This window comes from Ochotona curzoniae, unplaced genomic scaffold, assembly GCF_017591425.1.
Source record: "Ochotona curzoniae isolate NIBS_2020 unplaced genomic scaffold, NIBS_Ocur_1.0 contig_883, whole genome shotgun sequence".
In the NCBI taxonomy this organism is placed as follows: Eukaryota; Metazoa; Chordata; class Mammalia; order Lagomorpha; family Ochotonidae; genus Ochotona; species Ochotona curzoniae.
Genome location: NW_024466599.1, coordinates 72,445,589 through 72,456,127, shown reverse-complemented (window position 1 = coordinate 72,456,127; position 10,539 = coordinate 72,445,589). Strand labels below are relative to the sequence as shown.

The window sequence follows — 10,539 nt, the reverse complement described above, 5'->3', positions numbered from 1 at the left end:
AACTGCCTACAGCCCTACTCTCCAGTCCATTATGGCTGCCCTCTCCTAATACCCACCCCCTTGCTATGAAAGCATGCTCCCTTGTTCACACCCTCTCCACCATTTCTTGTGCAAATAAAGACCTCCTGTGTGACTCCGCTGCACCTGGCATTCGGGTTGGTGGCGAATATTCCTACAAGCTTGGCCACATATAAAAGACCAACCAGCACAGTCAAAAAGTGATAGCTTAAATTATATGGTTTCACACTGGGTTTATTTTGCCATTGCGGTAAAGAGGCAACTCCTATCCCCCCCACTCCACCCTTAAACCAAACTAATGGAGAGATAAAATGATTTACTAATGACTTCAAAATCTATTCACAGGTTAGATAAAATGGTCATCATGTTCATAGACATGGTCCTTTCTTATGACGGAGGAAAAGAAAATACTGTCAGAACATGCCTGTGGCCACAGACTGCTTACTTGGTTCACTGAAGATTAGGTATGGGACTGAGCACCCCTGTAGCAGCCATGTTGAAAGCTGCCTTCATGCCTCTGTACCAGAGATCAAGAGAAAAGAAAGCAAGAAATGAACAAAAGAACTGGAGGTAAGGGCAATGGAACTAGAACTTAGCAATGAAAGACAACTGGAGAAAAGGACCAGAGACTGGACTAACAATTGAGTGGAATTCACGGTAAGAAGAAAGGATCAGATCCCAGCAGGATGGGCAGACATCCAGGCACAAAGAACTACAAACTCCTGCCTAGCCCCCAAGGATAATGTGAGGAGCCACCCAAGCTAAGAAGCAGTTAGGGTCTCTGGTCCCTGGTGAAGTTCCCATTTCTTACCCTGAGAGAGAACCAAGGGACAAAATCAGAATATCATTTCCCACCTCCTAGAGTGATTGTCAAAAACAAGGACACGTAGCCCATACTGTTCCCATCACCGAGTCACTGTCAGAGACAGTGACTGAGTTTTCAGTGGATCATCAGAACGGAAAAAGGAAGCCACCCAGTCCCACCCTCCGGATGTCCTTTGGTTCTAGACAAGGTGCTACATTGCTGCCCATTGTGAATGAGTCTTTTTTGTTTGTTTCTTGTCCTTTGAGAGACTCATTTTGTCCACTCTCCCTGAGTGCATAAAAGACACTACTTCCACCATCTCCTCTGGTCTTTCCTCCCTTGGAGCCTGCTCCTGTCACTATGGCAGAAGAGCTCTCTCACTCACTCTCCTAATTAAATCTCGCTTTGTCACCTCAAGTTGTCTCCATGAAAATTCCTCTTTTGTGTGAGACAAGAAATGAGGTGGAATTCCTCACCACAAGAAGATCCCAGACTCCCTCCTTCCTGCTCAGGATCCTGTCACCGGCTGCAGCAGCTTTTGCTTTGTTTCCGTAAGCTTGACTCACTCTTCATGGTTTTTGTTCTCATCATGGGCTGGAGACAAGAGCCGAAACAACTAAAACTACAGAATAGTGCATCAGCTGCCTGAGTACTGTAATTTGAGCAACAGATCAGAGTCAGGAGTCAGTGACTCTGGAATTCTTCCTTGGTAACACCAGATAAAGATTTGGTTAAATAAAAGAATGCCAGGAGGGATTGTTTTGTGTTCTGCATGCTAAAACACCTTTTGAAAAGATATGTTAATCTGAATACGTAACCATGAAACTAGGCCACGCTTATCTTGGTTTCTTGGTCTGAAAATTATGGTTTCTATCAGAATTTCAGCATAATGATCTGAAATTCCACAGAACCCTTTAATAAAATCTCTTGCTGCAAAAAATAATTATGATTCATTCTGTAATGGAGTCATTTTATTAAAAATGCAAAACCATGTGGTACTTATTAACGTCATTCAAATTTTACAAATTAGATAGAAAACCCAAGAATGATTTGACCAAGCTCACCCAGCAGTTCTGGCTGTGGTTGAAAGCAGACACAATTGTTCAACCACAAAACCAAGACATTTCCCCCAAAATGTTAAAGAAGAAAGAATTATAGAGTGATATTTTTCTCCTTACACCTTGACTAGCTGTAAACAAGATAAGATGATCCAATTCCCTTAAGCCTATTCTTTTTTTTTTTTTTTTGGCATTGAAGTCGAGTAGAATGGGGGGGGGGGGTGTTGCGAGGAACAGCCAGGTTGACCAGTTGCTGCAGCCCTGTCCTCCTAAGATGGTTTGCTTTGGGAAATTTAAGGTTTTCTGACAACATTTCACCCATATCACTAAGGAACTGAAGGTGAAGGAAGGCGACTTCCTCCAGGGCAGGTCTCAGTTTGTCTCTGACCCAGAATGGGAAATATTATACCTCTCTATAGACAGATTTGGATTGTAGGGGAGGTGGCAGCAGCCTGGCTCACAGGTGCTCTAAACACCAGGGGGAGAAATGATGCTTAAGGTTTGGCTTTTAGTGTCAACCCCACAGCAGCCCCAGCCCACCCGCTGGGAATAGCAGGGAGTCCTGCAGAACTGGGGGCATCCTTCTGCTCAGCGGCAGAACTCCTGCAGGGTTGTTCCTGTCCCCACAGGCCTGAGAAGAACTGGAGACACGATCCCCAAATCCATCTAGACACCAGGAGGTTCTGAGAGACCCTCGGGGACACCAGGGGCATATTGTACAGTGATAAAAACTCTCATCTTTACAAGAGATGGTGACCCCATGACCCACTAGGCAGCACATGCAGGAGTGCTCTGCGTTTGAGAAGCCAAAGGACAAGGACAGGAGCTGCCAGGAGCTAGAGAGCCACCTCTCCAAGGGAATTACGTAAGCAGAAGCAGGACTGTACCCACCATGTGAGCACACAAAGTAGCGTGGAGCAGAATAAAGCAAAGATTTTCAGCAGAATTCCCTCCCACCCTAACCCTGGGGACTTCCAACACCTGGCTTACCCCTTGGCATGGTGAGGGGCAGGGATGTTGGCAGGGCAGGCGGGGCGAGCAGTTAAGGTTTAAGATTCCTGGCTGGGAAGCAACTTCTACAGACACTGGAGGGTAGAATTAGAAATGAGAAAAGCTGCATAGCTGATGGAATCAGGAGCGGGCTTTTTACTGCTTGCCGAGAATCTCAGCAGAAAAGTAAAGAGAACATTAGGCCACACAAGATTGTTGAAGTCCATGCTTGAATGCCCACGAGTAGCACAGAGGCCAGAGGTGCAGGTGTCCTGGTGGCCAACAGGGAAGTTCGAACCTCAACCCTGTTCCTTCCCTCCCCACCCCTGGACACATTCCCCTCCCCACTCCCACTGCCCCCATTAACCTCTGACCCTGCTGACTCTCTGGCTCCTGGCCCTGTGGTGTGCTCCTTCCCTCCCCCGCCCTGACAGACACAAGCTCACAGACTCCAGCCTTTGAAACACACCTGAGGAGCCCACTTCTAAGCAGCTCCCTAAGGAATTTTTTCCTTTAAAAAAATCCTTTTGCTGTCTCTTTTTTCTGCTGTTTCCTAATATATATATATATATATATATATATATATATATATATATATATACAGAAATACATAGCTCTTCCTGTAAAAATACAGTTTCCCGGGTTGAGGTATGCAGCAAGCAGCCTGGGTAGTCACAGCAGGCTGTTTACTATGGCAGCAGCCAGTGGGAGGTGGCAGCTGGGCGCCTTTAGCTGGAGATCTCATAGGTCTTAGATGAGCTAGTTCTGCCCAGAAGCACCTGGTTCTTGCAGGTGAAGAGTCCTTAGGGAGCAGACACCAGGGCCTCCTGGCAGGGGACACAGATGCAGCTGTACTCCCCGATGTCCACCCACAGTCAGCTTGCTGTGCACCTGCTGGTTCAGGTGGGACAGGCTAAGTCTTGTCTAGCTAGCCAACCTACTGATTCTATCTTGTGGTTGATGTGGATGCTGGGCTAGCCAGTGTTAGGAATTTTTCATCAGACACAGTGAGTCACATAGCAGGTCTTTACTCCAGTGAGAGAGGCAGCCATGTGGAAGGGAGAGAAAGCAGGGCAGAGGAAGATGGCCTCAAGAAGGGAGAGTAGGCAGAAAACAGAGAGGGAAACATACCTCCTGCAACAGTGACAGGAGGGGGCTCTGAGGAAGGCCAACCGGAGAACTGAGAACCTGGAGAAGGCTCTCAGGTGGGCGTGTGTCTTTACCACCAGGGACGGGCATTGGGAACATAGGGCCATGGGTGGGAAGTGACGGATTGGCAGTTAAGACTGTCAGGGCCATGTTGGATTGGTAGATACGGCAGTAGGTTGGTACTTAGGAGAAGGAACCACGAGGGTTTGGCGGATAAGACCATCAGGTATGGTGCCATGAGGTTACAGAGAACTGGATTTAAAATGGCACACAACCTAAAATGGTGGGGGTCTTGTTAATATGAATGTTTGAGTCACTCCTTATAGCCAGCACCCTGGCAGGTTTTCTGAAAATCAGTGATGTTTGTAGTGCTCCATTGGAGCCTCTTGGAGTACCTTGCCAAAAACCTTCAGTTTCTGCTCACTCATGCAGCCCTGTGTCCTCAGGAGACTGAGAAGAAACACACAGCACCCGCAATCTCAGAGACTATGTCCGCTCTCTACTTGTGGTTCTTGTGCTTGGCGCCAGGACCAGGCAGAGGTCTCCCCAGACATGCCGTCTGGTTGCTCCTCAAGCTCTAAGCCAAGCAGTGAACAGAGGGTGAGGAACACAGACACAGTGGGCCAAGTTCAGAAGCTACCTGCCCTCAGAGTGTGTTGGTGGGAAGCAAGAAAGTGAGCAGGTACAGAGAAGGCCTACAGTCAGAGTGTGAGAGCAATGGAGGCATGAGACCAAAAGACCAAGCTCTTCCCCATCATGGGCATTAATGGCGGCTAGAGAGGGTGGTGGATAGGCAACAATGCACCCTCCCCCATCACACACACACACACACACACACCCCTTCTAGGGTTCCAGGCGATGATAGGTGAGTGGCATTTGATTCACAAGTGGGCAAAAAGAATTACATAAGAGACGGAGGTGTGGCTTCCATGTTCATGATCATGAACTGACTGCCTAAGACCATAACAAGCCTGATAATCTAACCCAGTCACTCTGAAGGGCTAAACCATGACGGGCTAACCACTAAGCCCATCGTGCAAGTCCCAGACAAAGAACTTTCAGCCATCATGAATTTCTGCTGGTTTAATCAGAAACCTCAATTGTCTACTTGTTTCTCTGGTCAACAATCTCTTTTTAAGACTTCTCATAACAATTGTTCCTTTTTCAAAATTTAATAGAATCCAATCAAAATTGCCCAGTTTTACCTCTGATTTTGAAATACAGGTTTGAACTCTTCTAGGTAGTCGTTTATAATATGCTTATCTAAAATTTCCACTAATAAAATAAAAATAAAAAGTTTATTGTCAGAGTAACAGCTAGTTTGTTTGTAGCTGGAATGGGGCACTCAAGTATTTGCTCATTTCAAAGTTATCACGTGAGGTTTAGTCATTGACCAGGCTGATATCACAGATAAACGCAAGAAACAGAAGTCAAAACATAGTGCAAAGCTGGCATCTGTGCCTTGTCTTACTGTAAATCCATCTCACAAGCCAAAAATGTTTTTGGTGCACTAAATTTACCTGACTGTAATTGAGTCAATTTGTTCTCAGTAATTCACAAGAATTCTCACAAAAATAAACAGAGGAAGTGTTTGGCTTTTATTTACTGCATCTCATTAGAAGCATTTTAGATTTTAGGTGCCATTTTTCATATGATTTTTTTTTTCCTGACAAAATCACACGTAGTACTGCTTGCAGCGGATGGAGACAGAACCTGTGTGGAATGAAGTTACCTGGCCTAACTTCCAAAGAATTCTCTGCTCACAGCTTCACCGACTGGGTAACCTTGGACACAACTCCTGACTGCTGTTGCTTCTTTGTCACTCTCTAAACTTTGGGATGCTATACTCTACTGCTTCCTTACTGTTCTCCTGTCCAAAAACCAGGAAGAAAAACTTGTAAATTTGTACTTATTTAAGGACTTACTGAATTCACCAAACTGTTGGGTCCCTTTGAGACTAATATTTTAAACCATGATATAATCCAAAGCCAAGAGCCAGGAGCTTCTTCAGGTCTCCTATATAGGTGCAAGGTCCCAAGGCTCTGATCCACCTTCTGCTGCCTTCCCAGGACACAAGCAAGGAACTGTATGGGAAGTGGAGCAGCCAGGACATGAAATGGCACCCATATGATATCCCAGGTATATAAGGTGAGGATTTAGATGCTGGACCAACACGCTGAGCCCTGTCACCTTTTACTTAGTTCATGCATATGTTTCTTGCATATTATTTATTTGAAAGGTATAATGACAGATATAAAAAGGGAGAGAAAGATTTTCCACTTGTTGATTCTCTTTCCAAATCATTGCAACATCTGGGCCTGCTCCAGCCCAAAGCTAGGAATCTGGGTCTCTCACTTGAGTGACAGCAGCATGAATATGTGGCATCTTCTGTTAATTTTCCAGGCACGTTATCATGGAGCTGATGAGAAGTAGAGCAGCCTGACAAGAGGCTAGCCACCCAGTATTGCCTTAACAGGCAGCCCCATAATATTAGTCTCTCATACACATCTTTGTCATGAGGCCACCATGGTCTTAGACTGGCACCATGTCAGACTCAGCTTCTAGTTCTATGGAATCTAATATTTTTACAAGGTAAAATAAAGTATTTAAAACATTGAAAATGTTTAAAATAAAAACAGAGTTGAAAATTTATGCGACTCAACTTTCAGACAATATAAATCTACAATAAGAAGACGGGGTGCCATTAACATAAAGGTCAACATACTAATCTAAAAATCAAAAAGAGTGTCCAAAAATGGTTTACCTATATTCAGAAAGCTGATTCTTGACAGAACCACTAACATAAGTCTACAAGAAAGCAGTACTTTCAACAAATGATGAAGAAAAAACTAGTTATACAAAGGGAAAATCTCTACCTCATACTATACACATCTGTGACTCAAAAAAAAAAAAATGAACTGGATACCAAATCACCAACTATAAAAAATTAATAACAGGTTTTTTCCAAAATTAAACATTTCTTTTTCTCAAAAAAATCATTAAAATTTGAATAGGTAGTCCACAGATTAACACAAAATATTCCTAAAGCATACATCTGTGAAAGACATCTATAATTCATAACTAACTGGCAAGTCAATACAAAAAAGACAAAATAGCCCAGTTTTCAAAATGAGGAAAAGACAAACTGAGATTTCACAAAATAAAAACATATCAATGGCCAACAAAGAATTGAAAACATCGTGCAGTCATTAGTTATTAGATAAATACAGGTAGTTAAAACCTCAGTAAGAGTCAGATATTTGGCCTAACAGTTCAAGTGCCAGTTAGATTGTCTGTGACTCATGTCAGAGTACCCGGGTTCAGCACCCTGCTCTAGCACCTGACCCAAGTTTCCTGTTGGTGCAGAACCGGGAGAGTTATGGTGATTGAATTCTTTCCACCTATCTATCTGAGAGATCTGCAGTGAGTTCCCCGACTCCCAACTCCTGGTTTCTGGCTTCAGTGCCACACAACCCTGGTCATTGGGGATTTAAGGACTGAACAAGGAGATGAAATATCTCAATCTCTTTCCCTCCTGCACCAGTGTTTGAAAGTCTCAAAGAGATTCTACTTTTTAGCTAATACAGAAAGACCAACCAACATTAGCAACTATTGATAAGTAACAACTAGAACTCTCCTTTGTTGTCAAAAGGAATCAAAATGAAACATTGAATTTAGAAAATATCTTTATCAATTTCTGATAACACCAGTTAACCCAGGTATTCCCCCAGGATTTTATCTAAGAGAGGTTTTTTTTTTTTTTTTAATGCACATAAAAGGAGTTGTACAAAAATGTTGACAGCGGCTCCATTCAAAATAACCAAGTACAGAAAAGAAATCTATGTCCAACCACACACAAATAGGAAAGCAAAACTCTTTTGTAGTTGTAATATGGAACTCTATTCAGTTACATCTTTGAAACGAAGGAACAATGGAGTCTTACAATATGAATGAATTTCAGAAGTATATGCTCAATAAAAAAGACTGAATTTGTAAACCCCATTTATATAATATTCCAACTGCAAAGCCAAGGAGAGATTACTTAGGATGGAAGGTGTGTGGGAGATTGGGGGACCAGCCAACTATAAAGAACATGCAAGAAAGTTGTGGGATATTCTATATTGAAATAATGGTGACAAAGCATATACATTTTTATCACACCCTGAATGTTTATATTTTGTGTATTTTACTGTATGTAAGAGATTTGGTGGGATGATAAACAGAACTAAGCTCAAAGTTCAAGAACATCTAACATATGAGGACAATTCCAGTCCTAATCTCTGTCCATCTGTCCAGGGTAATGAGACACACATTTCCTCAAAACACTTCTAAAAAGATGTGCAGGAATGCCACATGCATGTTACCAAGACCTGAATATCATCCAAATGTTTAATTGCAAGGGAATGAATAAATAAAAGAGAAAGTAAACTACTTCACAAGCAAAAAAAGGAATTGACATAGTGATGCGAGCAAGCTAATGACCAGAAAGTTCTGTGATTTTTGCATGTTTAAAAAGAACAGACTTGTTCCTCCAAAACTGTGTTAAATGAAACAAAGCAAGCACGGAAGCATATATATGACATATAAAAGTACTCTTACATGACATTCAACAATAAGCACAATTTAATCTGCTTGGGCTGAAAACCACAAAGTAGATAGAAATTTTTATTGGAAATCGACAAGAAGGGTTTGTGGGGAAAAAATGCATGTTTTCTATGTTGTTTGGGATAGTGATTACGTAGATTTCATTCAACTGAGTATTTCAGATCACTTTTTAAATAGAACGTTAGATATTTCTGAACAAAAGGGAACTAGAAGTCATATCCTTCCACGTGTTCTATGAGCAGACTGTTATTAAGGTCTGGAGGCAAGATGCATTTCTGGAACCTGTTAAAAAATCTCCAGGGAAGACCCCATCAATATTCTTATCATCAAATTTCTCATAACATATTATCTAGAGAAAATCCATGACTCAGCTTTCAAAATTATCTTGAGAACAAGCTGTCCTGTAAGTAATTGTGTAATTGTTTTTCATCACAACGTTTAGATTAGTTTCTCCACAAAATTTACTTCCATTCTCCCACTAACAATCAGAGGCAACCAACTAGGCCTATCTCTGGTTTTTTGGATAAGAGTAAAGATGAAATATTTTAACAGAGATAGCACATAGGCACTCGGCAACCAGGACAACTCATTATAATGTGGGTGACTCTCATTTAATTCACTGACAGCCTTCAAAACAGAGACTGAGGTTCCCCTAAGAAGAAAATTTGTGTTGGGGCCTGCTATGGTAGCCTTGTAGCTAAAATCCTTGCCTTGCATGTTCCAGGATACCAGTGAGCAACAGATCATGTCCTGGATCCAGCTCTCTGCTTGTGTCCTGGGAAAGCAGCCAAGGATTGTCCAATGCCTTGGGATCCTGAACCCACGTGGGAGACCCAGGGAAGGCTCCAAGCTCCTGGCTTTGGATCAGAACTCTGCTCCAGCTGTTGCAGCCATGTGGGGAGTGAATCAGTGGAAGAAAGATCTTTTGTCTCTCCTTCTCTCTGTAACGCTGACTTGCCAATAAAAATAAACAAAATCTTAAGAAGAAGAAAAAGAAAAAGAAGAGGAAATTCTGTTTTAAGACTGCAACATAGAAAACCTATCTGAATTCCCAAACTGCTGCCCAGAGCAGTTTGGACTAAACACTGTAATAGCAACTTCCATTTACGTTTCCTGGCTGCCAGACTGCTTCATGAATTTCAGACTTACTATCACTCTCAATTTCATGAGCAAATTACATAAAACAAATCTATTGGTAGATGGATAGATGGTAATACATGATAGATAGATAAATAGATAGATAGATAGATAGATAGATAGATAGATAGATAGATAGATAGATAGATAATACAGAGATAGACACAGAAAGACAGAAAAAAAATACAATATTGTCTTTTCTGGAGAATCAGAAAACAGAATTTACAGGGCTGCTTCAAACAGTTAATGGAAGGGATGCCCATGTCTCACCTGCCCAGAGATGCCCATGTCTCACCTGCCCAGAGATGCTCATGGCCTACCTGCCCAGGGATGCTGATGGCTCACGTACCCAGGGATACCCATGTTCCACATGCCCAGGGATGCCCATGGCCCACCTGCCCAGAGATGCTGATGGCTCACATACCCAGGGATGCCCATGGCCCACATGCTCAGGGATGCCCATGGCCCACATGCCCAGGGATGCTGATGGCTCACGTACCCAGGGATGCCCATGGCCCACATGCTCAGAGATGCCCATGGCCCACCTGCCCAGAGATGCTGATGGCTCACATACCCAGGGATGCCCATGGCCCACATGCTCAGGGATGCCCATGGCCCACATGCTCAGCGATGCCCATGGCCCACATGCCCAGGGATGCTGATGGCTCACATATCCAGGGACATCCATGGTCCACATGCCCAGAGATGTCCATGGCCTATTTTGGGGTGTTGCAGTTTGTATCCCATCTCCACTCTGACTATGAAACCAGACTCTGA

General features: G+C 43.1%; 1 pseudogene; it reads right to left on the bottom strand.

The window, feature by feature from the left end:
- Positions 1 to 3,521: 3,521 nt before the first annotated feature.
- LOC121164999 lies at positions 3,522 to 10,300 on the bottom strand (annotated as a pseudogene).
- Between the last annotated feature and the right edge of the window lie 239 nt (positions 10,301 to 10,539).